General features: G+C 37.4%; 1 protein-coding gene across 1 annotated transcript in view; it reads left to right on the forward strand.

Annotated features, from left to right (window-relative positions):
* INPP4B (inositol polyphosphate-4-phosphatase type II B) overlaps window positions 1-25,315 on the forward strand; it is a 917,092-nt gene that overhangs the window by 160,985 nt on the left and 730,792 nt on the right. Inside the window, 1 exon segment of the mRNA XM_078148459.1 lies at window positions 4,070-4,132. The gene's annotated coding sequence lies outside the window, so the exon portion shown is untranslated.

Below are 25,315 nucleotides of genomic sequence, written 5' to 3' on the forward strand. Positions count from 1 at the left end.
GCTATGCTTTGAAGGAATATAGAGGTTCTCTATTGAGAGAAATGAAGCCCTGTATTCCAGGCACGGAGAAGCACTTCTACAGAGGAGGTGAGGTGGGAGGTGGAATACTTCCTTTGGAGAGTTCTTCCTCGAGGTGCAAAAATATTTGTTAGTGTGTTTACTTCCGGCATCTAGCATATTGCCTTGTATATAGTAGGCACTGACTAAATGCTTGTTGAATTGAATTTGATAAGGCCACATTTTGGTGGGTAGCTGTAGCCTAGTTATGTGCATGCATCTTGAATTAGAACACTGTCCTGCTCTCTATTCTATCACTTAGAAAAGTAAGGACTACCCCAAATCAGATACCCAAGTACACTCAGCATTGTTTCCTTTTCCAACCTTTGGAAGCTCTAGTCATAAGTTGAGTCCAGTCAAGTTATGGTAATTTAATCATTTAGGTAAATAATTTGTGACGTTATTTCAAAGGACTGGTCAGGATTCTCTTGAAACTAAGTTCCATTTTCTTGTATTATGCTTAACTGGTTTGATTTTGCATATAATCAGCTTCAGCATCCTAGTTTGGGAAATCAATGCCTGTGATTGCTCAGGCTCATGGAGGAGGGAACTCAGTCTTAGATGCACCAATAGTTAATTAATTAGTGTTGTTTTTAATTAGGAGGTTGTGTGACAGAATGAATAGAATGCTGGAGTTGGAGTAAGGAAGGAACATGTTCAAGGGCCACTTGTGATCACATTGTTCTGCATTTAGAAAACCTCTACTGTTTCTTGTTGCATTTAATACTAACTTTTTGATTTAGACACATTTTTGTTATATTTAAAAAAGATCCTTTTGTGCCTGTGTCTTGTATGGCCCAGAGAAGTTAAAGTGACAGGTCTAAGGTCACGTTTTCTATAACTCTGTGACAATGGGCAAGTCACTTAACCTCTTTGGCCTGAGATTCCACAGCTTTTCTTCTTAAAAGTAAGGCCAATGATATATTTCTAAAATTTTAACTTACAGAGAAGATGCCTATGTATCAATAGAGAGTGTTTTCTCTTCAATTCCTTAGACTAATGAAATTACAGGTAAACAACAACAGCTTTGAATGATCTATTTTGCTTTCTTGCCACGGAGCTAAAATGAAGAAATATATGTTAAATATTTGCAAATTTTAAAGCACTGTATCATTATCAATTATGTTAATTAAGTATGCTAATAGGCAGAATTTTAAAAATACTTTCTTGATCTATCTACAAAGGTGTTATTGGCAACCCCTGGATCAAAAAAGGAAATCTCTCAGCATATAATTTTGCTTTTAATTTCTTTTCCTTATTGTATTGCTATTACTAGCATTTCTAGAAACTATGTCAAATAACAGTTGGGAAAGGGTATATGCTTGCTTTATTCTTGTATGTACTGGGAAAACTTTTAGTGTTTTCCCATTGCACATTATACTAGCTTTTGGTTTTTGATGTTTGCTTCTTTTTATAGTGAAAAAAGGTCCTTCTAAGCCTGTGCCTTCTAGGGCCCAGAGAAGTTAAAGTGACAGGTCTAAGGTCATGCTTTCTATGTCTGTGACATTGGGCACGTCACTTAACTTCTTTGGCCTGAGTTTCCACAGGGATATTTACACTACTTCACAAGGTTCTGAGCAAAGTGCTTTGTGCACCTTAAAATATTATGTCAATGTGAACTATTAAATCCTGGATTGAGTACAGAGGGGGTGCCAGCACCTAATGGGCAATCCTTTAGCAATCTTGGGAGGTGCTGCATGGTGGCCAACAACAATCCTGAGAAAATAGCAGGTAAGGCTTCAAAATATCTCACTGGTCTGTACCCTTTCAGATATTCTTTTGTGTGCAAAGGCATCTTCCTTGTGTCCCTAGCCTGAGAATATCAGATTTGGAAAGGATCTCAGATATCATCTAATCCTGCTTTCATTTCAGCTTTCATGGCAGGGCCAGAGTTTAAGCTTGGATCTTATGACTCCCGACTTTAATGCTGTTTTCATTACTCTACACCCTCTTACCGCAACCAATCAGATTGTTGATTGAAGAAGAAGACAGTAAGTCCTCTAGAAAGGACTAGCCCTTAAAAATCCTCTCTTAATTTAACAGTATTATGCTACATATAATGTATTATTAGCATAATATAATATTGCCATGCAAAGACAAAATCTCTTTTTTTAGATAATAGGTCTTCACAATAGTCTTGTGAGATAGGTAGAGCAGTTGTTACTATCCCTATTCTACAAATGGGTAAACTGAATCACAGGCTAATTTATTTGCTTCAAGTCACTGGAGTCAAAATAGAACCGGAACGAGAACGAACCTCTCAGCCTCTTCTCTTGGTGCTAATGCCATGCCGCTGGGCAAGTCTGAGACCTCCAGTCAGAGCTTGTCATCACCTTGCTCTGTGTTAAGAGCTGGCATACGCTTAGCCCACAGCTATGCCTGTTCTGGGCACTCAGCAGATGTTGCTTTGTTCGCTGTTCTCTTTGAAGCCTGATGTATGATCAATTCTACACCTAGAGTCCCTGGTCACAAGAAACTTGGGGCATTTCCTAAAAGAGCGTGGTGCTCCCTCAGTCCTCCAATGATCTCTTCTTCCTCTTCACTCCCGCCTCTTTGAATCCTTGACTTCCTTCAGAACTCAGTTGCTTGTACCTTTACTATAAGGCAGTGGTTCTCAAAGTATGGTACTTTTGAGGAGGTCCACTAGGTCCAAACTATTTTCTTAATAATAATAAGACATTACTTCCCTATTAAAATACTCTTCCCTTTTCCAACTCTATATCTGCGTGAGGCAGGATTTTCTTAATATTCTTCAATCAAAACATGTCTTCTACGAAACTAGACATTAAAAAGACTTGCAAAAATATGTAAAACAATAACACTTCTCACTACTTTTTTTTCAAAATAGAATTATTTTTCATTAAAATGTGTCATTTGTGTTAACATGTAACGAGTCTGTTATTTATATTTTAAAATAAATGGCATTTATTTTTAAAATCATTTTGAATATAGTAAACATTGAAAGCATAACCCATATAAATGAGTTCTTTGGGGTCTTCAATAATTTTTTCAGAGAGTAAAGGGGTCATGAGACCAAAAAATTTGAGAATCACTGCTCTAAAGTTATCTTTCATTTACTGTGCAAGTATCTTATTAATCTATTAATGTATATGTTCTCTTCCCTTTCAGAATGTAAGCTCCTTGAGGGCAGGGATTGGTTTTACTTTTTTTTCTTTTTTTGTATGCCCAGTGTCAAGCACAGTGCTTGACACAAAGAAAGTCTTAATGAATTCTTGTTGATTGACACTTGATTGGTGTTATCATTGGAACCTTTATATAAAGAAATATATATTAAAAGCTGCTGTGGACTTTTTCCTTAGGATTGTGATTTGTTGAAGAAGAGAATCAGCTCTTCTACTCTCAGATATGTTTTCATAATTTTGACTTCCTTCAAACTGTTTCTTTTTCTTGAAAGCAGGCAAAAGTGTTCAAAATGGCATGTCCCAAGGAGAGTAAACCTCTGAATTTATTTATTTGCAGTGGTCTCACTGTGTCCTATTCAGCCTTTTTTTCTTTTGTTTTTGACAGATAAAATAGCACACCCGCCCCCCAAACTTGGATGAATATTTTAATATACATGCTCATTCGGGGTAAATGTGTTTGGATGACTGCAAATTTAGCTTCAGTTTAGCCTCTTCTAATCCAAGTAAATGTTCAGTCCCAACAAGGCTTAATTCTTCTCTTTTGAAATTCTGGCAGCTAGCACTTGATAAGTTACTAGTTTTTGACTCCCGTTTGAGAAAGGAATGCATCCAAGACAACAAGGTTGATCCCATGCTGCAATGGCTTCTCTCTTAGCTGCAGGGGAGCAGAAGCCTTCTGGGAAGTGAGCTGACATTTAACCTCAAGTGATTCCCGAGCAGCTGCTGAATGAATCTGGATTTTTTTTTTTTGGTCAATGGTTTTTTGCTCTGACCTTTTGGACTAACGAATCTTCTTTAAAAAGCATTTAGAGTGTAAAGAAAAAGGATTTTTTAAATTATTATTAATTTGTCACCTTCTTTACCCACAGAGTCAAAAGAGATGGTGACGCCTGACAAGAAACCTAATTCAGCTTATGAAAAATCAGACCAAGGTAATGCTTTCTCTGGCTAGATGGCTTTGAATGCTCTCAAATGTTCATATAAGAAGCTGGGTTTTCTTTAATGCTTGCTGCTTTAGTTTTTGACACTGAGTGCCAATCTCTCCTCTATTCCCCTGCACACATACATTTTACAAACAAGGGAATGGTTTATGCCTTTTACAGTGTCCATGGAATGCAACATAAATGGTATTAAATTTAGTGCAAAATAAGTTTATTTTCTGATATGTTTCCTTCCATTTTAGTAAGATCTGGGCAAGGTCTTGATTAGGGGATTATGATCTCTTGTTGTTGTGAATCACAGTTCTATTTAATAAACAGGAGGAAAATTGGATCCTGGTCTGTGCCAAGTGATGAAATTTTTCTTGCACTTAAGCATAAGTCAGATCTACAAAACTGTTTTTTGAACATGCAATACTGTTGGCATGAATTTCTAGAAATCTGTGCTGAAACTTAAGATGATAGAAACTAACTCACGTATATATTTTGGAGTGAATTATATCGTCCAGTTGTTGAGTAGCATGGCTGATTACGCTTGACAGATTGCATATTTGGTTTGCAACATTTTCAAATTGTTATGGGGTTTGTTTGCATATGTTGTCATAACCAATATGACAATATATGCAAATAAGATAATGTACAAATATGCAACATAAGCACATAAACAAAAGTATGTGCATAAATGTGGACATCCCAGGATTGTGTGGATATATTAAGTGCCAGACTATTGTATTAAAATGGACATCTGTGTGAAAGTTCGCATTGGTTCATTTGTACCACTAAAAGAACTGCCCTTTTTTTTTTCCTGACAGTACGTGGGCTTGACTATACATTGTGGGCTTAAAGTCAAGGAGAACTCGGTTTAAATGCTGCCTCTGCCATTAGCTATATGTAGGATGTGTGGTGAGTCACCAGACCTCACTGTGCCTTAGGCAATGTGGCAGGACTTGCTAGTGTTGGAAGGAGTCCCTATACTGGAGTTACCAGTGCTGACAAAATGACAGATCCTTTGTGCATAACTGTCTATAGCCACAGGTATTCATGAATTGTATTCATATAATAACAATTGTAGGTAATATTTGTTGTTTGTTTAGTCATTTTAGTCATATCCAACTCTTTGTGACCCCATTTGGGGCTTTCTTGGTAAAAGAAAGCAGTTTGCCATTTCTTTCTCCAGCTCATTTTACATAAGGAGAAACTGAGGCAAATAGGGTTAGGTGACTTGCCCAGAGTCACACAGCTACTAAATGTCTGAAGGCAGATTTGAAATCGGGTCTTTCTGATTCCAAGCCTAGCACTCTTTTCACTATGCCACCTAGCTGCCCTTAATACTTATACAGTACTTCTTAGTTTATAAATCACTTTACCATAATACTCAATTAAAATTTAAGGGTATTGGACAAGTATTATTTGTTCCTATTATATAAATGTGGAAGAGTCTCAATTGATTGGCCAAATGCAGGATGATAGGATCCTGATAAGACATGTCAGGATCAGAGAATCCAATCTGCTCGTCTTGCAGATGAGGAAACTGAGTACCCAATCCAAGGTCATGGAGCTAGCAAATAAAGCGGCGATGGGAGCTCAGGTACTCTGATTACAAGTCCAGTGTTTTTTTCATCTCAGCTGCCTCCTGTACATGTGTATACATCCACTCACACATATATACATAGTCACAGATTAATTCCTCAACTGCCCATTCATTGGAATTCACTTGGAACCTAATTATATTATTGCTGGAAACCAAGAGGGCCTCAAGCAAAATTCATATCCAATTGTGTATATCATTTTTTTTTATCAAAGTACAGTGATTGATAGGGGATTAGGGGGCTACTTTTTAATACTTGTTCATCATATTTGTTGTATTCCTTAAATATCATTGGGGAAAAAAAGGAAGTCAAAGAATTTTGGTTTTCTATAAAGCTAGAAATGAAGTATTTATATTAGATTAGAGATCCATGTGGTATAGTAAAGAGCACAGTGGTTTGGCATTAAAAGACCTGGGTTTTGTGACTTACTAGAAATGTGAGTTTAGTAAAGTCACTTAAAGTGTCTGGAGCTCAGAGTCTCCATCTATAAAATGAGGGATTAGGTGAAATGATGGTTAAGGTCCTTTTCTGCTCTATATCCTTTGACATCTTTTTGTTTCTGGCTTAGCTATTTCTTCTCCAGAATCAGTAGACTCATTGTGAGCAAGTGGATTCTTCTATAGAGATTTTTAATTATTGGGGCTGCCCCGAGACCCATGTGCAGCTTTGATATTTTTAAATATTTAATAAAGTTGGTGGGATTTGTCAATGATTTACCCATTCTATTCATTAATAAATCAATGGCCAAGAAGCAAAGTATCTGGGGGAGGGAATAAGAAACCTTTTAAAAACTTGCCTCAAAGCATTAAATCTCTTTCCAATGATGACAGTGCCATTTGGGGAGTCAGGGTTAGGGTGGTAGATTAATAGAAAAGCTGGTAAGAGATTTCTGTTTCAAGCAGGAGTCAAAGATGTAGTCAAAGATGGAGTCTCTAAAGGCTGCTTTTGTAACCATTCACTTTCCATTAAACTAAATATGTTGCTGGAAATAAACAGTTTTGTAGAAAAGATAAATGATCAGATTAAAAGTATATTCTGTCAATAATCTGTTTCTCACAATATTTTTAAAAGTGTAACATGAATTACATTGTTATCACATTTATCACAAGTCTATTGTATTATTAACAATTGGTAGAAAAAGCATTGAAGTAAAATTGCAAATTGACTCATAAATCAATAATCATAGAATTATGAGAGGCAGAAATAATTCAGAAATTTTTAAATATTCTTTTCTGACTTGTCTAAGCTGTGTATTGCAGTTGTCAAGATGCTTTGACTGGATTCTGTGGTACGTTTTCTATATATTACATGTGTATTAGAGCAACATAGTTATAATAATATGGTACCTAATAGGATTCTGTCACAAGGTTGGTAAGCACTTTTCTTTATATTCTCTCTTTTGAAGTGGTATATTATTAGTATTACTATTATTATTACCATTACTATCATTAGTAGCAGCAGCAGCAACAGTAGCATCAAGTAGCTATTATGTTTTTTTTTTAATTCTGTTTTTACCTATGGTCTAAAATTATTTTAGACAGCTGCATTTTAAAAGTAGATTGTTTTGGGTAGAACTTTACTAAGGAAAGGGCTTATGAAATGAAATGTAGAGGTGAGGCAAATAACCTGATAATGTAGGAAAAATATATGATTAATTTTTTTTATAAGGCAATTGGGGTTAAATGACTTGCCCAGGGTCACACACCTAGTGTCAAGTATTTGAGGCTGCATTTGAACGCAGGTCCTCCTGACTTCAGGGCTGGTGCTGTATCCACTGTGCCACCTAGCTACCCTGTAATTCATTTTTAATAAGCATTTATTAAATGCTTCCTCATGTGCTGAATGCTGGAGACACAAAAATACAAAAGACAAAACTGGAAATAGTTCCTCTCCTTTAAGAGCTTGGGTTTTGCTGAAGGAAAAGGAGAGGGAAAGTAAATGAGGAGGGTGATGAAAGGTTGTTAAATTTTTAAGGGAAGTTGGGTTTGTACTGGTGAAATTCACTCAGTAATTGTTCAGTTCTTCAGATTTTGTTTGTGGGGTTTTTGTTGTTGTTGTTGTTTTCTGTAAGTAGACATAGCCTTTGCTGAGAAGTGTCTCCACTTGGGAATAATCTCAATGCACTTTTTAAAGAATATTCCTTGCTCAATTTAGCCCTGGTTAACTGGTCCTGTTGTGTGATTTGGAGAGAGAAAACTGAATCTGATTTGTGGGCTGGAAAAGTGAGTTCTATTGACTAGTCCACAGCAACCAATACTTTTTCATTTATAGTGTCAATATTACTACTAGGCAGTATTAGGACATCTCAAAATTAAAACATACCTTAAACATGCTTCTCATTGTAGCTTGCTTTTGAGAACTGAGACTGAGTCAGAAAACAAATCAGAGGTATGTTGGAATAGAACTATGCTTAAAGAAAGCAAGGACAGCTCTAAAGGATCAGCTTATCCCAGCTGCTTATTCTGGACATTTGCCAACATTCTCATCTTTCTTGCCCTCTGTCTTGTCAATGATCCATCATTCTTTAGCTATTTGATATAATAAATATTTATTAAGCGTACTAATAATAGTTGACTTTTTTTGTGTAAGAGACTATGCTGTAAACAAAGATTGTTAGGACCCTGCTTCAAAGAGTTTACTGTTGTGTTGGTTAACATTGGGGATTGTGACATTTAAAAAATTCGAGAGACCTAATTTATGGGTAATTTAATTATTTTATTAATAAAGCCAGCATTTTAATAAAAGGATGGTCATTTGGCTGTTTCTTCTAGACCAAAGACTAAAACTCACAGCTTATATGCCCATTGGAAGAGGGGTGTTCCCAAGGGTGATAATCAACTCTGATTAATTAACAATTAATGAGAGAATGAATATTACAGAGGAGTCCAGTTGGAATTGGACTTTGATTATATCATTTACTTCTTAAATTGCCCCAGTCTTAGGCACTCTGTTTATCTCTACCCAAACCTGAGTGGAGTGCAAATGGCTTCCCCACTTGGGTGGGTTCTGAACAAGAAAGCCAGTCCAATCTCATTATCAATAATGTCCTTCAAGAGACTGAACTTTTAAAATCAAGACTTTAGCAAAAAAAAGAAAAAAAAGGGGGGGTATCTCTGGATCTTCCCAAATCATTGGTTATTAATAATCATTTCTCTCAGGATAGATGTGTACCTGTGTAACAATTGTAGCAGTCTGGGTCCTGTAAACAGAAAAAACTGGGGGAGCTTATGGCTGTCAATGACCCCTACTGCTAAATGCCTGGGGCCATTTCTGGGAGTATGTGTCACTGTCAGGCCTCTCCTATTGATCACATCCGTTCCTTTCTCTTCTGGTTATGTTGTCTCATTCATCCACTTTCAGTGAAGTCCATAATTTAAATATAGTTTAGTTTGATTAGTAAATGCATAGTAAAAGCAGTACCATGAAACATGGATGGCAATGCTCTGTTCAGTTCCCACATCCAGCCAAACTGGTCTTCTTTCGACTGGCGAGAAGGGTGAAGGTGGTCACAGTAGCATAGGTCTTATGAAGGATTTGATATCTGAGTTGGGATTTAAAGGACAACAGGAATTTCAACAGAAGAGCATTAATTCCTTAGGCAGCACCAGCTGCCAAGGTGGCAATAGCTGAACCTCCTGGGTTAGTAGCAGTCTTGGGTCTGGTCACAGTGGGGTAGGGCATATTGGTGAGGGAGTGTGTGTTTGCGTGTGGGGTTCATATGTATGGCTCGTCCCTAATTACAATGTCTGTACCAAGTAAGGGACTATCTGCACTTATTTTCATTAATAGGTAGTTTGCATGTTTTGTGGTTTTGTTTTAGGATGAGCAACTATGTTGGAGTGAAGAGATCATTAGAGTTCAGAAACTCTGGGTTCAGAAACTTCTGAACCATGGGCAATTCACTTCCCCTCTCTAGGATGCTCTTTCATCATCTGTAAAATGAGGAAGCTAGTTTAGATAATCAATAAGATCGCTTTCACGTGCTATGATTTTATGCTTTTGGCTTATCGTGAGTATTACCACTAGATGTCAGTGGCAACCTCCTTGGACCCAGGCTGCTGTCATTCATTATTGAAGAGACTGACATTTTATTAGTTTACCTTATCCAAAAAAAAAAAAAGAATAGGTTTTCATTATAAAAATACAAAAGCCTTCTAGGTGAAAGGATTAAAAAAAACCAAACCATCATCTGTTTTTCTACATTTTTATAATTTTTCTTTCTTAGCAAATTTCCATTCATATGTAGTGAGATGTTTTTACTATCATCTTTCTTCTACCAAATGCAAAGGCTTAGGGAATTGTTGGAGGTAGGGGTAGAGGGAGAAAGAAACTATGAGAAATTGTCCATCTTATACAATTTGTATATTATGCCAACATTGCATTAATATCTGTGTTTTGGATTATGTAGCATTCTGTTTTTCTCTGCCAGTGTTTTTGGTCCTACATACCAAAGGAAGATTAGCAAACGGTATGAATTTTTCAACATGCACATCTGTGCCCTGTGTACTCAGAGATATCTGAACTTTTCTGTATCTACTCTCATCTGCTAAAAGATGCTCAGATCAAACTGATCTGAGTTGTGTCTTGTCAAGGTATTGGGTATTGGGGTGGATCCTTTGTGAAGAATTGATGAAAAGACTGGTTTTACAGCTGGGTGGGAGCACTCATACTGACAAGATGGTGTATCCATTAAAAGGATTATTCTATTATTCTCCAGTCCCATGCTAGTATATCACTGGATGGTCTATGTGGATTCTATCTGGATGAATAATCACTGGATTATTCTATCTAGTAACACTGTCCTCAACAACAACCAGAACACTAATCAGAGAGAATACAATAATGAAGGAAACACCCTGCCCCCCCCATCCCCTGCTCTGCCATCTTGAAGGAATTTACCATTGAGGAGTGGAAATGGGTCTTGTACAAAAGACCTTGTGGATACTGTTAGCCTTTGATTGGATCGAATAAAATCTTTAAGACTGTGGACAGAATGGCACTTTATTATGAGCCACAGTGAAATGGTCATTATTTACTCATTGAAACAGAAAGGAATGCCAAAAAAATGCATAAAAGAACAAGGAAGAAAAGAGGTGATAGCACTACTATTGTTTAATATACCATAGGCATGACGAACCCAATATCTTTAAGTCATCTTGCCAATTATGACTTTAATTGAAATGATATTATGAGGGCAGTTGGTTACATAACAACAATGTTAAGAAATGGAAAATAGATTCCTAGACAGTCAAGTCCAAACTATATAAACTTAAAATCAGTCTTTAAAATGACCTGAGACTGTATTGAGTCTGGGTTGAGCAGGCTACCTTGGTAAATTGATAGAATTGAGGTATAGAGATTTGAAAGAGCAAAATGATGAGTTGGGGGGAGATGGATGTCTCAAGGACAAATAGCAAAGAATCCAGTGATATACTAGTATGGGACTGGAGAAAAAAAGGGTTAATTGCATTCCCCTCTGGCCCCCATCCCACTTCTAGGAAATTCCTTATCCATAGTTTAAGATTGAGCTAGGGATGGCAAGTCTCAGAGGAGTTTCAACATGGTATTTTATTGTGCTCCTCACTTTTCCCTGCCCTTCCCTCCCAAATATTAACAACTTGAGAGATATAGTCCATATCTATAGAAGAAAAAGATGAATGGAAAAGTACCGAATCCTGGTGCACCTGGAGGTAGGGGTAGGGTATAGTGGTCAGGAAGCAGGGAGAAGCTTATAGTTTAGAATTTTAACCAAATTTCCCTAACTTTTCTTTAAGACACTGAAAGAGATCAACCACAGAATACTATCTTTGATTTTAAAAGTGAGCTAAAAGTCATGAAAACATATTTTTTTTCACCTTAACCTTTTCTTCTCATTCCAGAGTCAACTAGGTGGAACAATCAACTGTAAGTTTCTTTGTTGTGAAAATAAGAATATTACTGATAACAACCTAGCCCTTCATAGGGAGCTGTTTTTATGAAGTATTTTAACATATTTATAATATTTCACCACACAAGAGAAAAATCAAGATTCCACCTGGGCTGATCTGATCTAGTCTTCTGGGATTGGATAGAGAAACCACTTGTTTGGGGTGAAGCTTAATAACATGGGTTACAGTAACTTGTTTTGTGTGCCTGTAATAATCATGGGTTCAATAATTTATGATGATAAAATAATAAGATGTAGGCCTGAAAAGGACCTTGTCAACCCTGTAATTTGGCAGATAAGGAAATTGGGGCCATTAGAAGTGAAGAGACTTATCCAAGGAAGAGAGACACAATCTCTGATCACAGGGGACTTACCGAGTTACATTTTATTGATTTTCAAACAAAGGACATGTGCCAGTCAGTGATATAGCAAGCACCAAGTTTCCTTTGTCCCGATCTGGGAAACAGCAAGTCTACCTGAGAATTGCTCAGCTCTTCCTGGTCTTTCCTAAATGACACCTGACCATTGGGGCATTTACTCTGATGTATGCAAGAGGATAAGGGAAGTTGGAGCACTTTACAAATACACAAGTCAGAGGCAAGCAGACCACAGGCTCCTTGGAATATACATATACATATACATATATATGGAATTTTCGTCACTGTTCCCTTCATGATAAAAGCTTCTACTCAAAATGAAAAAAAAACCACAAATAAACAAACAAAACCCAACCCAAGATTAGCTCAAACACCAACCCGAAGGTATATATATGTGTGTGTATATATATATATATATATATATATATATATATATATATATATATATACACCACTCACAAGTGAGCTACAAAGAATACAGGTAGGAGTTAATTTAGTTCCTTTGGAAGCTTTCTGCTTTGGTGGGCTTGTTGGAGAGGAAATCAGCCAATGACTTGCCAAGGATCAAGTTAGCTTAGCACATGCCTGGCACATAGTAGGTACTTAATAAATGTTTATTGATTGATAGATTCAGATATTCACTACAAGAAAGGCTAAAAGGCTGGTTAAGCTAGGACCAGGCTAGGACCTCACTGTTTCAGTACTGCTATGTGCTTCGTTTTCTAAACTGTACTGAGGACCAGAAAGAAGAGATCCAAACTGTAGCCAGGATTCATTTTTCCATCCTGGATCTTTGGGGGATAGCAGCCCTGGCTATACATTTTGTAGGTGATGGCCTATCCTAATCTATCCCCGCCTACCTCCCAACAAAAAACTTCAACCAATGGGAGCTAGATGAAGCTTAGGCCCTGTGTTTAACAAAGATCATTCTCTAATTCTGCATTGACAAGAGGAAAAATTGTTTCCATTTATACTGTATTACTTACCCCCTAAGATCTTGCTCACCACTGGGGCCCCTGTATCATTGTATAAAGATGAGATGTTGACTAAATGTCATACAAAAAGTGTTAGCAATATCTACATTAGGTATAGAGTATACCTTATATTTACTCCCTTGCTTTAAGTACCTTATGGTTCACACCTTTAGGGTATGGGGGTAGCTAAGGGCCAAAATCTGGCCTAGGGATATTTCCGCTTTAGTCTATCATCTCCTTACTCCACCTAACTTCCCACAAACAGCTACTTATGAGGTGTTTCAGATGGAATTACCCCTGTACTTGGTATTTGGCAAGACCTATTAATTTGAAAGAAACTGTTCCAGACACCTCATTAAGAAATTTAACTCCCACACCCAAATGCCCCAATTTATTCCTTCTGAAAATGTTATCAAATTTGCAGTGGCTGGCACCCTACGAATTACTGTATACAATGCAAACACCATCTTCCACCAATTTCAAGCCCCTCTCTCCTAATTAAAGTCACCACAGTCTCATAGGCTTTAGAGCTGGAAAGGCAATTTAGGAGTCATCTAGCTAGAGCTCCTCATTTTATAGACCTCATTTCTATTCCTTTTGTTCAATGTTTTGTTATGAACTTAATACTGAACATCAATGCAGCTAATTAAACTTGCTTAATAACTATTTATATTTAAATTAATTAATTTCAACAGAGAGACCTCATTTCTATTTAATCACCAGCACAAATCATCCTTCTTATTTCAGCATTTTCACTGGTACAGGAATATACATATGTAGGTGTGGCTATACGCACATATATAACCTATCCAATATCTCTTGAAAGACTTCCTTATTCGTACCTTTGTGTCTTTGCATGCACTATTCCTCCAACTTAATGAAGCATTTCACTCTTCTATGTACTTGAATTCATTTCCTTTCTTTGAGGATATCTATAATTGACCTCACCATAAATCTCCCCATTGTCCTTTGAGAAACCCACCATTTTGGTTTTTTGGAGACTATTGAGCATAATTTGCAGACATATCCATGAGATAAGTTTACTATTTAAAAACATAGGCCTTTGTTTTAGTCAGAAGCTGGGTGGTATCAAACTCAAATTGAAACTGAGGCCACTAAATTGTTCATAAAGATCCCTGAAGGTCACACTTAGAAAACCATATATTAATATTATCTTTGTTTCATTTTATTTTTATTGTTCTATTAAATATTTCCCAATTACATTTTAAAATTTTAAGTTAATTTATTTTGTAACATTTTAAGTTCCAAACTGTCTTCCTTCCTCCCTCCCTACCTACACTAGAGAAGTCCGTCATTTGACATAGATATGTGTGTATATATATATATATATATACACACACACACGTATATACACACACACATGTACATATACATAATACAGTATATACACTATATGTAATACACACATATGTATATATGTGTGTTCATGTGTGTGTGCATAAACACACACATGTCCACACATACACACCATACTATGCATACTTATATTTATCAGTTTTTTTCTCTGGAGGTGGATAGCATCTCCCTTTACAGATCCTTTGTAGTTTATCTGAATAGTTATACTACTCAGAATAGCTTAGTCATTCCCATTCATTCTTCAAACAATATTGCTATTATTGTATCGTATGTTTTTTTTTTGGTTTTCCTAATTTCACTCTTCATTATTTCATGCAAGCCTTTCCACGTTTTTCTGAAATCAACCTACTCACCATTTCTTAGAGCACAGTAATATACCATCACAATCATATACCACAACTTGTTTAGCCATTCCCCAATTGATGGACATCACCTCAATTTTTTGCCACCACAAACAGAGCTACTATAAACATTTTAGAACATATACATTCTTTTCCTTTTTCCATGATCACCTTGGGAAATAGACCTAATAGTTGTAGTGCTGAGTCAAAGGTATACACAGTTTCATAACTGTTTGGGAATAATTCCAGATTGTGCTCCAAAATGGTTGGATCAGTTCACAGTTCCATCAACAGTGTATCAGCATCTCAATTTTTCCATATCCTCTCCAACATTTGTTGTTTCCCCCTTCTATCATTTTACATGATCTGATGGGTGTGAGATGATATCTCAAAGTGGCTTTAATTTGAATTTTTCTAATCAATAATGATTTAGAACATTTTTCTAATGATTATATATAGCTTTGATTTCTTCATTGAAAAATTGCCTGTTCATATCCTTTGATCATTTATCAATTAGGGAATGGATCATATTCTTATAAATTTGACCAAGTTCTTTATGTGTTTAAAATGAGACCTTTAGTTTAGAAATGGAAATCTTAGATATTGTCTATAACATTTCTCCTCAATTTTCTGCTTTCCTCCTAATCTTAGTTACATTGATTTTATTTGTACAAAACCATTTTTAATTTAATGTGATCAGAATCATCCATTTTACCTCTCAATGCTCTGTATGTCGTCAACCTTCAAAATGAAGATGTCCTGAAGCAACCCATTTTACTTTTGGATAAGCCTGATTGTTTGGAATTCTCTCCCAATGAGGAGTACTGAAATCTGTTTCCACATTACTTCCACCCATTGGTTCTATTATGTCCTTCAAATCCAAGAAGGACCCAGGCCTCAGGCCTCTTCCACATGAAAAGCTTCCTAGTATTTAAAAGTAGTGATTATATTGCTCTGAAGTCTTTTCTTTTTGTGGTCAAATATTCACTGTTCCTTCACCCAATCTTTGAATGATATGGGATCAATCCTCTTGCAATCCTGGCTTCCATCTTCTTGATGTGCACCATCTTGTCTATGGCCTACCAAAAAGGTTATGGCCAGAATTGGTTACACCACTCTACATGTAGTCAATATAGCAGGGGTGTCACCTTCTTCACTTTAAATAATATATTTCTATTTATAAAGTCTAAGATTAAATCAGTTTCCTTGGGATGACGTGTCAAACTATCTTTTAAATTACTGGGACTATGTCAATAAGATATTTATATATGTGTTTGTATATATATATATATATACATATATATATATGTATATATATATATATATATATATATATATACACACACACACACACATAATGTGAATATACATATTATATAGCTCTACAGATATAGTCTATTGTGGGCACAGTGAAAGATTCTGTTTGGAAATGTAAAATAAATTTTAAAAGTTTATGCCCTTATCTAGGAGACACAAATAAACATTCACAAAGACACACAATTAGATTTCCAAATGTAATTTTATCTTTTTGCTAGGCGTTTATATACACTTTAGCTTCTTTGTCCCCCTAGTCTACTGAACTAGAATTCTCAAAGGTCCCCTGTGACCTCCAGATTACCAACTACAAAGTCCTTTCAGTCAACTTCACTTTATTACACTCCTATGCACAAGGCAGGTAGGTGGTACAGTGGATAGAGCACTGGGTATGAAGACCTGAGTCCAAATGCAACCTTAGATTCTAGCTGTGTGATCTTGAGAAAGTAATTTAACTCCTGTCTCAGATTCTTCAGCCATAAAATGGGGATCATAATGGCACCTACCTCCCAGAGTTGTTGTGAGGATCAAATGAGATAATAATAAAGCTTAGTTTTACAGTGCTTGGCACATAGTAGATGCTTTAAAAATGAGTGTTCCCCAAAGTTTTAAAAACAAATGTTAAAAAATTGTTTTCACATGCAACCGGGAAATAAGATATACAGGCAATGGGGTATAGAAATCTATCCTGCCCCACAGGAAAATAGTAGAGGAAGGGGATGAGAGAAGGGGGAGAGATAGAAGGAAGGGCAGATTAGGGGAAAGGGTATTCAGAATGCATGCCATCTTGGGGTGGGGGGAGGGACGAGATGGGGAGAAAATTTGGAACTCAAAATCTTGTGGATGTGAATGTTGAAAACTAAAAATAAATAAATTAATGAATCTTACAAAGAAAGTCAGTACCAACTTTAATTGCCTTGAGTAAGACACTTTTTTTCAATCACCTTCAAATAATAAAATTGAAAGCAATTATTAATTTTAAAGTAAAAAAAATGATTTTTCCCTTCCCCATTTCATACTATTGAAACATATAATGGCAGAGCCCTACCTTTCTTGTGAACATTTTGGAATTATGCTAGAAAAATGATAAGGCTGACCTTTGGCCCAATAACCCCATGGACTAGGCCAATATCCCAAGGAAGGTATTGCTTTAACAGCTTCCTAAATGGCCTCCATGCCTTCCCTCTCTCCACACTCCAATTCATTTTGCATTTGCCCTCTAGATTAGTTTTCTTAAAATCTAACCTCGTGACATCCTCTTGCTCAGAAAGCTCCATATTTCTTTCTAGCTCTGAATCTCTGATCACTATACCTCGAATGTCCTCTTCCATTCTCTCTACCTATCCAAATCCCACTTATCCTTCTAGCATACTTCAAATTCTTCCTGCTTTATATCTCCTTCCCTTGACTCTAGTCAGGCATCTTTCAGTATCCCTTATTGTTAATTATCTTAATATGACATGCATAAGAGGAGGAGGGCAATTAGACAGTGCTTTAAATCAGAAGTGTCAAACATGCCCAGGAGGCTGCATGCTACACAAAAAGCTCTCCAGGTCCACTGGAGTCAGATGAAAATGTAATTGGGTGAAACAATGATGCCCATTATCACCACCATTATTCAATATTGTATTAGAAATGGTAGTGATAGCAATAAGAGGGGAAAAAGAAATTGAAGGAATCAGAATAGGCATTGAGGTAATAAAACTATTTCTTTTTGCAGATGATATGATATACTTGGAATATCCTAGAGACTCAACTAAAAGGCTAACTGAAGCAATAACTTCAGCAAAGTGTTGTTGTTCAGTTGTATCTGAATTTCTGTGACCTTATTTGGAATTTTCTTGGTTATGAAAGCAGTTTTGATCTCATGGACTCTGAAAGGGTCTCAAGGACTACCTGAGAGCCTGGACCATACTTTTGGGAACCCACTAGTCTAGGATATTATAGACAGGATTTGTGCTTTGGGTAGATTAGGTGAGTATTGAGGTTCCCCAGGATTCTCTGTTTTAAAACATAATCCTATAGTCATAGGAAGCATATCTTATTGCGAGAGTGAGCAGGACAGGGTCAATGGTACCATTAATGTAGAAGTATAATTGCAATGGGGCAACTAGGTGGTGCAGTGGATAGAGTGCTAAGCCTGGAGTTAAGAAGACCTGAGTTCAAATGCAACCTCAGAGGCTTACTAGCTGTATGACCCTGGGCAAGTCACTTATCCCTGTTGGCCTCAGTTCCTTGTCTATAAAAGGTGCTGGAGAAGGAAATTGCAAACCACTCCAGTATCTTTTCCAAGAAAACACCAAATGGGGTCATGAAGAGTTGGACAAGACTGAAACAACTGAACAACAACACAATTGTTTAATGGTTAAAGCCATCTAGGATCTAGGAGCTAGAATGATTCTTTAGAAATCCAATAAAGATTAAAGAAACATTTAGGAGTTGGAAGATCAGGTTCTTAACCTAGATTTGCCATTGTCTATCAATGTTACCCTTGGCTAAGTGACTTCACTTTTTCTTCCTTTTGCTTGTCATATTAAGATGTGTAATCATATTTTCTCGAAGCTAACACATTTATTCCTTTTTGACTTCAGGTTAAAAACAATGTCAAATGGAAGGATATTATTTCTGTTAAGCCCATGACAGATGAAACCATTTGTGACCCAGTTTGCTTGACCAGATATAAATATCTTCAACAATTTAAAAGTAACCATGGAATAAAAGCATGATTGTGTCATTTTCTAAGGAAGAAATGACACTTGAAATGAATTTTTCATATGCTGAATGGCCACAAGTTAGACACCAGAATTAAAAAGTTATTATGTAGACTTTTGGTTGATCCATCCGTGTTTGCTCTACTGAAAATAAGCTATTTGTTCCCAGTCACCAAAATAGAACCCAATTCCTTCAATCTTTATATGCACGAGCTCAAGACCCTGGACCATCCTTGTTGTCCTCCTTTGATCTGATACACAGCATCCCATATCCTTTCTAAAAAGGGGTGCTGAGAAACACAGTACGCCAATCTGGTGTGACCAGGGCAGATGACCATGTTGGGTAGAGAACTGGCCTGGGGAAGTAGGAAGACCTGGTTTCAAGTCCCACTTATGCACATATTGGCCGTGGGGAATATTTACATTGGTAGAGAAAATTTCCTCATCTGAGAATGTCTTATACCAATGAAATCACAGGTCCAATCCCATCCATTTTTCTCCCATTATGAATCATTTTAAGTATGGAAAAACTATAATGTTCAGAAAGAGGAAGGGAAAAGAAGAAAGAATGAGAGACGGTGTGGAATAGTGGACTTGACTGGGAATCAGGAGAGATCTGGGTTAAAATCTGGCCTTTGATATTTACTAGCTGACCATGGGCAAGTCATTCTTTGAGCTTTGGTTTTAATTTACGTAAAATGGAGATAATAGTGCCTTCAGTACCAACCAGTGAATAATAATAAGGGCTAGCATTTATATGGGCAGCTAGGGAATAGAATACTGGGCCTGGAGTCAGGAAGGCTCATCTTCCTGAGTTCAAATCTGGCCTCAGACATTTATTAACAAGTCACTTCACCCTGTTTGCCTTGGTTCCTCATCTGTAAAATGGGCTGGAGAAGGAAATGACAAACCACTCCTTTATATCTTTGCCAAGAAAACCCCAAATGAGGTCACAGAGTGTTGGATACAACTGAAACAAGCAAACAACAGCAATGAAAACATTTATTATTAACTTGAAGGTTTGCAAAGCACTTTACATATGCTATCTCATTGGATCCTTGCAGCAACCTCGGGAACTAGGTGCTGTTATTGTTCCCATTTTATGAATGAGGAGACTAAGACAAGTGGAAGTGAAGTGACATAGATACTAAGTGTCTGAGGCAGGATTTGAACTCGGGTCTTCTTGGCTCCAAGTGCAGGCCTTTATTCCCATATGCCACCACCTAGCTGTGAATATCAAATAACAAATGTAAAGTGCTTTGTAAACCATAAGGTACTATATATCTCTGCTGCTATCATGAAGAAGAATAAATACTTACCAAATTGAATCAGATGAGCCAGCGTGGTTTGGTGAGAATTACTCACATGATGTTAAGGAGGTTTGGGCTCTCATTCCGCATCTGCTACTATCTGTGTGACCTTGATCAAGTCAGTTCATCTTTATGAGTCTCAGTTTTCTCTGTAAAATGGCAGAAGTTGGATTAAAGTCCCTTCAGCAGCTCTGAAGTTCTGTGAGTTTAAGTAAGGAGAATAAGATTAGGGTAGACAGGTTTTGGAGTTTTCCATTCATCCACCCTTTTGTAAAGTCATTCATTCATTCATTCAACACATTATTTGACTGTCTTCCTTGAGTGGAATGCTTTACCATATGGTAGATTTATTTTCTCTGTTCACATTGTACAACTTTTGGTTTACTTCCATCTCTTTCCAATATTGTCTCTCCACACACCTACTTTTTGATACTTGCCCTTTAACAGAAGGTAGTCAACAGAGGGAGTGTCAGATCATACATCTTCAACATACTTCTCCCCCTTATCCCCTCCCCTCAGTGCCTAGTTAGGAGCAATTTCAGTAGCAGAGAATGAATATTAGCAGATCCCTAGGTGCCATTATGGTAACTTGAATATTATAGATAATCATAGAATGGTAAAGTACCTTAGAGACCATTCTTTCTAAAGTTTTTATTTTACAGTTAAGGAAAACGAGACCCAGAAAATTTAAGGGCACTGACTGAGGTCATGCACTTATGAGTTAATTACAGTGTTGGTGGTAGAAGGCAGGTCTTTTCTCATGGTTTGGGTGTTACTATAGATTCCAGGAGGCAGAGGGGAAGCATAAGAGCATATCAGTCATGGGGAACAGCCTGGGCAAAAACGTACAAGGATCAATATATACAAGGGTTTTGCTGGAATGTAAAATTTAATTGGCATCAGCTATGTTTATGAAGATCATTGTTTTCTTACCAATTGTTTCCTTATTTCTCTAAAATTCTTCACATTACTAAACTGAGGAACCCAAGTGTTGAGACACTAGGCAGTAATGTATGGCTAGGGGCAAGTGAGACAAAAATCACCGACCTTTTCAGCTTTCTCTAGCCAACACAGCCACTATCTCTGTTTACATAAAATACAGTAATATAATGAGGAGAGATTAAAAGCAATTTCTCCTCAATAATATCACTAAGTTCTTTTTCTATTTGATGAAGTAGAGTTGGGATATTTTCCTAGCCAGGAAGGTATGATTAGATTTAATAAATTAAATGCATTTCTGACCATAATAATAATATTGATAGTGATAATAGGTACATTTATATAGCACTTTTAAGATTTGCAAAACATTTTACATGCATTATCTCATTTGATCTGCATAGTAGGTACCTATTTTGCAGATGAAGAAATACATATATTTATATGTAATTTATTATTATGTATATCTCATATAATATATTGTTTATATGTATATATTTATATATTTGTTGTTGCCCAGGCATTGTCATGTTTGACTCTTTGTGATTCCATGCACCAAAAAATGCCACTGCCCATGTGGTTTTCTTGGCATAGATACTGGAGTGGTTTGCCATTTCCTTCTCAAGTGCGATCATCTTTTGTCAGAACCCTCCACCATGATTCATTGAGCTATGCAAACCACTCCGCTATGACAAGGCAGTGATCCAGAAGGGGATATTTATATATGATTTATAATAACATTTATATTATGTAATACATGTTATATACGCATACATATTATCCCTATTTTATAGATGGAGAAACTGAATCTTAGAGAAGCTGAGTGACTTGTTCAGGGTTATGCAGCTAGTAAGTATGTAATGTAAGACTTGAACCTAGTTCTTCCTCTCATTAATCCCTAAGTTAGAAGACAATTAGACTGAAGAACTCCGGGGAGGCAGTAGATGAGAATGTAGTTGAGAAGCAATCAGATAGGAGTCAAAGAGCAATTCATTTCTTAGCATGGCTTCCCATTCCTTCTGGTATGAGCTGACTGAGAGGAAGAGCTTCTCACCATTGGCTAGGAGAGCTGATTCGAGAGCTGAAGAGAGCCTCATAACTTTAACTAAGGGGAATGATGGGAGAAAGCTGTAGCCCTTACTCTCCATGGAGAGGTTTGCTAATCATAATGTCTCCTGTAGGAGGAAAACAGAGCACAAAGTGAAGATATCATTTCAGCTGAGGGCTATAGCCTAGGCAGAGGAGGAGCCTTAAAGTTCAGGCTGAAACAACTATAGCCCTTCTTGTAGGAGAGAGGTTCCTTATCCACAACACTCTCCAGTGAATGATAGAGGTGATTGAAGGAACAGGTTAACAGAACCACATGTAGCCTTCCCTGCAGGAGAGAGGCTTATTAACCACAGCATAATTTAGTCTGAGTATCAGGTGACCCCTGAAGATACCTAGATAGCTTCAGACCAAGACTGAACATCTGACATGCAATACCTGATGGGGAACAGAGTTGTGGGACATCAGTTGTACATGTACATAGGTGTTCTGGCCAGCTATATTCCCCATATATGATTGGCCCATGCATGATTCTTATGTATGTCAATACTTCTCACTGAATGTTTATGTGCTTATGGACAAATTGTATTTATGCACAAATTGTGTGCAAATGTATTCATGTACAAAAGTAAAATGGTGAGCTCAAAGTTCTGTTGTTTAGTAATATTCTTATTTCATTAATTAATCAGCAGGCATTTACCTAATGGCTACTGCTTAAGTGTTAGGGATGAAGATATAAGTTAATCTCTGCCCTTAAAGAACTTTTTTGTTATTCAGTTGTTTTCAGTCATGTCTGACTCTTTGTGACCCGATGTGGAGTTTTCTTGGCAGAGATACTGGAGTGGTTTGCAATTTCCTTCTCCAGCTCATTTTATATATAAGGAAACCGAGGCAAACAGGGTTAAGTGACTTACCCAGGGTCACACAGCTAGGAAATGTCTGAAGCCAGATTTGAACTCAGGAAGATGAGTCTTCCTGATTTCTGGCTAAACACTCGATCCACTGCACCACCTACTGCCCTTAAAAAATTTATATTCCATTATTGTGAATTGTGTGCCCACCAGCTAACTAGTAAAAGTAAACACATTGGTTGGCCTTCCCGAGCTTTGGTTTGTAGGTACCCACACAGTGCCTAGAACATAGAGTATCATGGCTGGCTCATAAGAAGGGAGCCCCAGATCTTTCTACAAATGTCTTTCATTTTTATCATTATAAAATTTTTATTGAGCATCTAGTGCCCTTTGGACTAGTGTTAGGTGCTATAGAAAGGGAGTTGTATAGGTCTGCTTATTCCTTCTTTGAGAGTGTACATTTGCCTACAACTAGGGAAGGGTGATTGGGAGCTGGCTTGTAGTGAGATATTCCTCTTCCCTGTTGGAGTAGAGATACTACATGACCTCACTGAGAGGCCTTCTTCTGTTGGGGTCTACCTGCTTTGACTCCAGTAGGGGCATAGTCCATATTTTTTGTGCGACAGGCTCCTTTCTTTTCTGGAGCAGCTATACATGTGGTCTGTCTTCTGCCTTTCCAATTTAGTCCAGGTGCAAAAATTCCCAGTTGTAGCTCTGTCCATATGGTCTAAGCCTTGAGACTGCAGGTTCCCCACCCCTGGTCTAAGTGCTCCCAAGAACACACATGTCCTGATCTGCCCCTTCCTGCCAGCTCTTCAGGATGGTGAGACTGTTGGGTATTTATGTAGCTAGTGGTGGAGTTAAAGAGGAAGGGACGAACAAGCACAGGGTAGATAATCTGCCATGGAGGAGATAGTGAATGTATCAGAGCCACTTCTAAATCCATGTGTCTTTGTAGGTAAGCAGTGAGTACGGACAATTTGTAGTGAGCAGTGAGTACGGACAATTTGTAGGTGAACAGTGAGTACGGAAAAATTATAGGTGAGCAGTGAGTACAGACAATCTGTAGTGAGCAGTGAGTATGGACAATCTGTAGTAAGCAGTGAGTACGGACAATCTGTAGTGAGCACTGAGTACAGACAACTTATTTGATAAAAAAGACGATCTGCAAGGTTGAGATCTTATCCTCTGAAAAATATGTATGGGCAATAAAATTCATAATAGAATTCTATAGTCCAAACAGGATCTGCTATTCCAGGGACATTTGAGAAATAGGATAAGGAGTGAGGAAACGGAGTCTAATGTGTGGTCACATTTAAAACCTCCGACTCTTGGTTTCTGAATTGTAATACCTGTAGTACTTCTCTGTAAGATGGTTGTGAACATCAAAGGAAGTAATGTATTTAATGTGTTTTGCAAGCTTGGAGAATTGAATTTGAATCCTGGTTCAATCACTTCATGTCTCAGAGTCAGTTTTTTTTTTATTTGTAAAAACAGGATTTATGGGGCAGCTATGAGGCGCAGTGGATAGAGCACCAGCCCTGGAGTCAGGAGGACCTGAGTTCAAAGCTGGCCTCAGACACTTGATAATTCCTAGCTGTGTGACCCTGGGCAAGTCACTTAACCTTAATTGCCTCACCAAAACAACAACAATAAACAAACAAAAAAATGGGATTTATTAATCCTTAGAGGATTATTAATCCTCACAGGATTATTGTAAAGGATCAAATGAGATAATGTTACTAATGAACCTAGGAAAGCAAAATGGAGAAGGGACTTTCAGGTATGGGCAGGAATTCAGTAGATGAAGCTGGAGAGGAGGACATTTTAGGCATAGGGAATAGAGAGAGATATCCATTTTGTCTGGAGTGTCATGTCTACAGATAGAAGTAAGTGAGATCAGACTGGAAAGACATGGTGATAACAGATTGAAGTTAATAAGAAGGGAGAGGAAAGGAAGTGGAAGCACATGTTGTAGACAGCCTTTTCAAGGAGTTTAGCCTCAAAAGTAAGGGATATGGGATGACAGCTAGTGGGAATAGAGGGATCAAGTGAGGGCTTTTGAGAATGGAGGAGACATGGGAACCTTTGTAGATTACAGGGAAGCAGTCAGTAGAGAAGGAGAGACTGAAGATGAATGAGAAAGCGAGGGCGGTAGAGCAGACAATGTGCTGGAGCAGATGGGCAGAGTGATTTGTTTTGGTAAGGAGAAAGGCCACTTCATCATGCGAGATGGGGGAAGGCAGCCATAGTGGCAAAAGGCATCTGGGAGATGGGAGTTGAGGAGAAAGGAGAAGAAGGAGCTGTCAGCAAATAGTCTCAATTTTTTCAATGAATATGAGTCAAGCTTCTCAGCTGAGAGTGTGGAGGAAGGGAGAGGTTTGAGGAGGGATGAAAAGATTTAGAAAAGCTGTTGTGAAGAGC

This window comes from Phascolarctos cinereus, unplaced genomic scaffold (assembly GCF_003287225.1).
Source record: "Phascolarctos cinereus isolate Bilbo 61053 unplaced genomic scaffold, phaCin_HiC Scaffold_9;HRSCAF=440, whole genome shotgun sequence".
Taxonomy (NCBI): domain Eukaryota; kingdom Metazoa; phylum Chordata; class Mammalia; order Diprotodontia; family Phascolarctidae; genus Phascolarctos; species Phascolarctos cinereus.